Below are 7859 nucleotides of genomic sequence, written 5' to 3' on the forward strand. Positions count from 1 at the left end.
ATTTAAAACAAGATATTGTCAAATGGAGTCTGTGCTGCTAAAGTTTGTGGTAAAGTAGTTAAAGTTTGTGGGGATATACTACTTTAGAATATGAGTTCTAGGACAAAAATTTTAGGACTTGAAACTGGATAATCTGTATGACCTTCAGAATGTTGCTTAACATCTGTAGAATCCATGCAGATTTTTGTTGATTAAATAATAGTTAACTGTAAAATGCTAATAAATATAAGATACTCAAAATGCTATCTGACATTTATAAATGCTCAGTTAGAGTTGGCAGCCAAAATAATTATATGTAAAATAAGTACATTAGCTAAACGCTTTTGCTGTGTTCAGTTACATATTCAGTTTATTTGGTTATCATTTAACTGACTCGTGAAGATTAAAATAAGCAGAGTCACTTCGGTGAAGTGAGTCCATCTTTTTAATGTCCCCCCTTGTAATAGGCAGTCTGTAGAATAATCAAGTTCATCTACTGATGCCAAAACACCCAGGAGACTCAATGCAACAGCAAGTGAATTCCACCAAGTTGCCGCCCTAGAGCTTCTACCTAGTGTAAGGAACAGGTCATACACAGAAACCTTAACAGCCAGAGTAGTTGCAAACCTTTAAGAGTAGAAATAAAATATACAAAGAAAAGAGGGAATAATGGGAAAGGATTCAGATAAAGCAGTTTCCCCCTCCTTTATCAAACATTTATACCACTTTGTACAATTAACACTGAAATAGACTATCCCTTTAATCCTTTCACATAAACTCTTCCACAGCACCCAGAGGAAAACCTGCTATATTTCAGTGTCCATACCTTTCTCCACACAAAGTATTTCCTCATGCTTTTTTTTTTTTTTAAACTTCTTTCTTTGACTGTTCCATGTGGACATTTTCCCATGTCACTTTATCAAAGGGTGGTTGTTTTCTTTCCCAGAAGCCACACACAGTAGGACATCAAGAGGTGGGTACCCTCTCAGTTTCTTATTCCTCCTCTCAAGACATTTATTCCCCATGTCCCTATAAACCCTCAGCTACGTCAAAGGAAGTGCCTGGATTGAGGCATCACCCATGTCTTTCAAACACTCTGTAAGAAGTAAGAAATAATACTGAAGCAGACACCTGAATGGTATAAGCAACGGCCTATTGAGGAGAGTGTTGCTTGTAGCCTATGAGGCACCAGTTGGGCTAGTGAGTTAGATGTGAAAAAACTCAACAAAAGGTCCTTTTCCAGGTAGTGAGAAATGAGTAAAATGAAATGGAGTGCGATATGGGCCTTGGGAAGACTTCAGAGCCCAGGTTAAGAAGGAGTGGATAGGTCATGTTCAATGTGCAGAGCGTATAATTAAGCATAAATGGAGAAGCTCTAGAACAGATATGACATCCTGACATAGTTGTACAGTTCTGAGCAAGAAAGAGAAGGAGAGAAGACAGTTTGAAAAATATCAAGGAAGTCTGTGCACATGAAGGACCAAACATAAAATCTTAGTGGAAGACCATAAAGCCCCTAGCAATGATGGAGAAGACTGTTTATGTGGAAGAGAGAAGAGGGTATAGGCGAAGATTAAAAAAAAAAAAAAAAAATCAACCAAGAAACACACTATTAAATAAGTACAAATACTTCAGTTTCATAAAATGGGAACTAAAGGTAAGGAGATCTTATTTTATGTTTGTTTATTTATTTATTTAATTTAATGTACCCAGCAGAAATTTGCATTCTTAAATCTGTGTTCTAGGAAAACTAACGAACTAGGGCAAAAAGTACATTTATGTGAGGAGTAGTGGGAGACACAAGACTACTCAAATTATCATTACAATATTATAACACTTTCAGATTCTATCCCATAAAGCAAAGTATTAGGCATTTTGGATAAAACGTACTAGAATTATACTAGATCTGTTACCTATAAAAATTGATGATCTAGTAGGAATGCTAAAGCTAGAAAATGATTACCACAGAACAATCTACTCCTTTTTTCCTTCTAAAATCAGTTTTTGAACATTTTAGTGAGTTATTTCATGCTAATATACTTAGTTGTCAAGATCAATAGGATATTTTATGGTATCTGAATTTTCTGTTCCTGAATTCCTGAGCTTTGTTTCCTGTATAACTGTTCCAGGAAGAATGCACAACCAAGAATCATCACATACAGATTCAAACTAGTAGGATGAAGGAACAAGAAAGGTATGTGCCTCTGCACACAGTCCCAACACACTTCTGTTGTCTAGATTTATTTAATTGAACACACTCCACTGGCTTCAAGTAGATTTGAGAAGCATGTGATATTATTCAGGTGTTGCAGAGCTCATACATGTCTATTTAATTTAAAGAGTAGAATGGATGCCTTAGAGCTTCCATGGACACATATAGCACACAACCATGAGAAGGAATAACCCATGAGAAGCATTTGCATAGAATCAGTAGGAGATGGTGATTTGCAAATGGAAGAGGGAAGACAGAGAAGTTAGAATGATTTTCTGATTTCTGTATGGAGCAGTTATATGCAATGGGATCATTCATTGTTTAAGGGAACTTGGGCAGTTCAGCATTGTACGTGATGAATTTGATATCAGTATGAGATGCTAATCACAAGATTCTCTTAAATTGGAGAGGCAGCAAGAAGAGGCAGAAGTAAGATCATCCTACAATAATTCCTTGGGGCATGATGTAGTACCCTGAAAAGTCTGCAGGGCAAGAAATGTGTAATGGCAATATCATTGGCTATTTCAAATGAAATTATGAACAGCTCTCTTGATTGATTTCAGAATAAGAAGCAACAAAGAATATTACTTTCCTCTGTCACACAGATCTATACATGTGTATAAGTGTGAGGAAGCCAATCTAAATATCATTCAACATGCAGAGTTGGTTTCTCTCCCAGAAAGTCTCTAATTTTAACAGAGAGTGAGCAAAACTGAATTTCTGGTTCACTTCTTTGAAATTTACTTCCAATTACCTGATTATATTCTCTAAGGTCCTGTTTATTTCTCTATCTCTCCCTGTCTCTCTAGTATATAATGGCTTAAATGTATATTTTAAATATAACAAATAACAATATATTAATGATAGAAATTCTAAGACACTAATCATAGAAGCAAAAATAATAATAAGAAGAAAGAATAACCTTTAGTTTGAGTTTTTACAATGTGCCAGTTTTTGTTTTGGAGAAGGCAATGGCATCCCACTCCAGTACTCTTGCCTGGAAAATCCCATGGATGGAGGAGCCTGGTAGGCTGCAGTCCATGGGGTTGCTCAGAGTCGGACATGACTGAGCTTTCACTTTCACTTTTCACTTTCCTGCATTGGAGAAGGAAATGGCAACCCACTCCAGTGTTCTTGCCTGGAGAATCCCAGGGATGGGGGAGCCTGGTGGCTGCTGTCTATGGAGTCGCACAGAGTCGGACACGACTAAAGTGACTTAGCAGCAGCAGCAGTCTTTGCTTGGTGTGTATGTGCATGTATGTATAGACTACATGTACGTATGTATTATTATGTAATAATGCATGTGTGTATTTAGTGTATTGTCTAATGTGTTTCACTTAATCTTCAAAAGATTAATGTGAAAAATGTACCACTATTATCCTGACTTTATAGAAATTCATTTCAACCAAATTCATTATTAATTGGGGCTTCCCTGGTGGCTCAGAGGTTATAAGCGTCTGCCTCCAATGCGGGAGACCCGGGTTCGATCCCTGGGTCGGGAAGATCCCCTGGAGAAGGAAATGGTAACCCACTCCAGTACTCTTGCCTAGAGAATCCCATGGACCGAGGAGCCTGGGAGGCTACAGTTCACGGGGTCTCAAAGAGTCGGACACGACTGAGCAACTTTACTTTCACTTTCATATCATGAAGAGACATAAAAGATATGTTTACATTGTAATTTCTTGTCTCTTCAAAGCATTAGAAAAATTAAGGTTATATTTCTATTTTTTATATTTATGACTAATATCTTTATCTGAGTCAAAAGCACACCTGCCCTCAGGCTAGGTAATATCTATCATACAATTTTTCTATCCATATTCCATATCAACTTCTTAAAAATGAAAACTTTTTTTCATTCATTTTTAGGGCAATTCAATTTAGGACTCCTATATCTTCAATGAAAATCTATTTAGTTTATTGAATTATTTATAACAACCAGTTATTTCAAGTCAGTTGCACACCAACTAAGTCTGATATTTGAAGTTTTCTGAGAGAATTTATCATTATTTTATCAAGCAAGTCACTGATATTATAAGTTATAGAAAATTTAAAAAGTAAAAATGCTAGTGTCATATTGCGTAAAATATAAATCTTCAGATTTAGCATTTCCCAGGATTTCCAAATTAAACACTTTTCAAAGTAAGTATTTTTCAGAAAGAAATGATTTGGTGTTTTTGCATTTGTTTACATTACAATGATAACTTTAATGTAAATACAAGATGTTAAAACATACAAATATTTCTTTAATATATAAATGTGCAGTCTTACCAAGATTAATGAATAACTGACCTCTAGTTAAATGGAAATGTAAAACAATATTGTGTGTGCTTAATTTTATAATGATAAATCTAGTAAAGAATGACAAAGAATTTGATTTTATATATAATGTATTTTGAAAATCCTGATAAATGCAAAATGATAATGATTAGAGTGTAGTACATTTCACTGAGTAAAGAATACGAAGGTCTTTTTATTTCCTTTGAGGAAGGATTGAGATATGGCTGTGTTTTTAGCTAAAAGAAAACCTAAAAGTGATAGCATTTTCTATGATTCATCTCCAAGATTCTTCTAGAAAATACAGGGATATAAACTGCATTGCACATCTCTTTTCTGAAATTTAACATTATTAAACAAGGAAATGTTGATGCTAGATGGAAAGAGACTTTATGTTGGGTAAGAGTTGCACAAATGTGGAAGGGGCTAAGACATGTAATGTATATGTCTCCACTTTGAACATAAAGCAAGGAAACTCACCATTAGAACAATCCTCTTTTGATTCAAGAATAAAATTTCATTCAAGATCCTAGCTGTCATGCAATATATTTTTTCATCAATCTAGCATCTTGGGAGTATGTTTCTAGATCCTTGATTGATTGGTTATGCAATAAGTTATAAAAGAGAGCTGTCAAAACTTTAGGCGCTTCATGGATATTGGCAGGATGGTAGAAGTAGGATGATAAAGAAGTCAGTGAATGCATTATGGAGCTTCTAGTACCTGAAGACAAAATAATAAATGATCTTGTGGAGACAACACACACTCTCTAAAAATGTAAATATAATTGATACATCATTGGAAACCTTTTATAACAGGGACCAGACAAACATAAATCAATAATTTTTTTTATTTAATTTAATTTTATTTTTTAACTTTACAATATTGTATTGGTTTTGCCACATATCAAAATGAATCCGCCACAGGTATACATGTGTTCCCCATCCTGAACCCTCCTCCCTCCTCCCTCCCCATACCATTCCTCTGGATCATCCCAGTGCACCAGCCCCAAGCATCCAGTATCTTGCATCGAACCTGGACTGGCAACTCGTTTCATATATGTTATTGAACTTATCATGGTACAGGGACTCAGTGTGAGTAGACTAGACATTACCCATACTCAATACTAAGATGATGTATTAAGTTTTGAATCAGGATGACTATAGGAAAAAGCAAAATCAGGAGGACAAAATTATTCCAGGCATGAGAAAATGCCAACAACTTTGTACACAGACATATTGAATTTCAGTTGTCAGTAACCACTGATATTCGAGACTTATGATCAACCAGTTCTTGGCCTGAAATCTGAATCTACATCTATATGGAATTTTTACTGAGTTAGTAAGTCAAACCAGTAAAAACAGTCAGGAGCAAATTTACATGCATATATCCTGCAAACCTCATTCATATGCTGATCATTTAAAACTTGTAAAAGTAAAATCGTAGTAAATTTATTTTAAAATTTCAAGGAATTCAATGTAAAATCAGAATTTGTTTATTTCATAATGAAAAAAAAAGTAGTCTATGGCTGATTCATGTTGATATTTGGCAGAAAACAACAAAATTCTGTAAAGTGATAAACATCATATTACAAAAAATATCTACTTCAAAAGTTGCCTGAAATTCCTTTGGCTTTAATTGCAAAATACATGTTAGTAACTCTCATTTTCACATACAGCTAAGTATAAACAAGTTTGAGATTCACACTACTTTTTCCCCATTTTGTGTTTAGATCTAATTTTATTATTTATTTATTTATAGGTAAAATAAGGAATTCATGATGGGGCATGAGAATCACACTTTCAGCAATGACTTCATTCTTTTGACTTCACTCTTGACTTCTTCTCAAGCAAGTCTGGTATTTTTCTCTTTTATATTCACCATTTTTGTTTTGACTGTAACAGAAAATACAGTCATGATTCTCATTATCCACAGGGAATTACGACATCATACCCCAATGTACTTCTTGCTTAGCCATCTCTCTTTTATGGATATCTTGCATATTTCCAACATTGTTCTCAAAATGGTTACTGATTTCCCATCAGGCAGCAAAACTATTTCATTTGCAGCTTGTGGAGTCCAGATATTTCTATCCCTTACCCTCTTGGGTGGTGAGTGTCTTCTCCTGGCAGCAATGTCCTACAATCGCTATGTAGCCATCTGTCACCCACGGTGCTACCCCATTCTTATGAATGACTATGTCAGCGTTCTCAAGGCTGGAGGGGCCTGATTTATTGGGATAATCAACTCCACAGTTCACACAGCTTACACACTTCACTTTCCCTTTTGTGGCATAAGAGTCATTGACCACTTTTTCCGTAAAGTCCCCGCTATGTTGGTGTTGTCCTGTGTGGACACAACACACTATGAATGAGGAGTTTATGTAAGTGGCATCATTTTCCTGCTATCCCTTCCTCTCTAATCTTTGCTTCTTATGTCCAAATTCTCCTTACTGTCCTCCAAATGAAACCATCAGAGGCATGGAAAAAGTCATTTTCTACTTGTTTCTTCCACATGATTGTAGTCATAATGTACTGTGGGCCATTTATTTTCATATACATGAGACCTAAAAAGTATCACACTCCAGGCCAGGATACGTTCCTGGCAATATTCTATACCATCTTCACACCATCTTTCAACCCAATTATATACAGCTTTAGGAAAAATGATGTTCTAGAAGCACTGAAAAATATGCTCAAAAGTAACTTTGTCCAGAAAAACAATAGAAAAAATGCTTGAAATACCTTTTCTCTATTTCCACAGTTATATTTAGATGATATCTGTTATTCATATCTCTGAAAAGATAATAAAAAAATTATTATCTTTTTAACTGTAGAAAGAAGCAGATGTTTCAAAGATCCTGATAATGATAAATTTTATCACAGGTATTTGCCTTACAAATACATATATCTAAAAAATATACCTTCCTCTCTACAGTACAAATTATAATTGTCAGTCTCTAATAGAAAGTCAAATATGACTCAATATTTTCAATTTTCTCCCACTAAAATTATAAGAATGTGTAAAAATATTTTATAATAAAATCACATTGTATTGAATATACATATGTGTTTTAGTCACTCAGTTGTGTCCAATTCTTTGTGACTCCAGGGACTGTAGCCCACCAGGCTCCTCTTTCTGTGGAAAGAGTACTGGAGTAGGTTGCCATTCCCTACTCCAGGGGATCATCCCAACCCAGGGATCAAACTTAGATCTCTTGCTTTGCAGGCAGATTCCTTACTGTTTGAGCTACCAGGGAAAATAATTTTATAAAAAATTATGTGATTCTCTCTCTATTTATATAGATATATATGTATATTCCATATAATTACATAATACACTTATATATTCCATATAAATGTAGACCACACATATATTCCAGTAGATTTGGAGAAC

At 34.9% G+C, this 7859-nt stretch overlaps 1 pseudogene; it reads left to right on the plus strand.

The window, feature by feature from the left end:
• The first annotated feature begins 6240 nt into the window (after window positions 1-6240).
• Window positions 6241-7202, plus strand: LOC139183988 (olfactory receptor 2AJ1-like; annotated as a pseudogene).
• Window positions 7203-7859: the final 657 nt, after the last annotated feature.

This window comes from Bos indicus, chromosome 7, assembly GCF_029378745.1.
Source record: "Bos indicus isolate NIAB-ARS_2022 breed Sahiwal x Tharparkar chromosome 7, NIAB-ARS_B.indTharparkar_mat_pri_1.0, whole genome shotgun sequence".
In the NCBI taxonomy this organism is placed as follows: Eukaryota; Metazoa; Chordata; class Mammalia; order Artiodactyla; family Bovidae; genus Bos; species Bos indicus.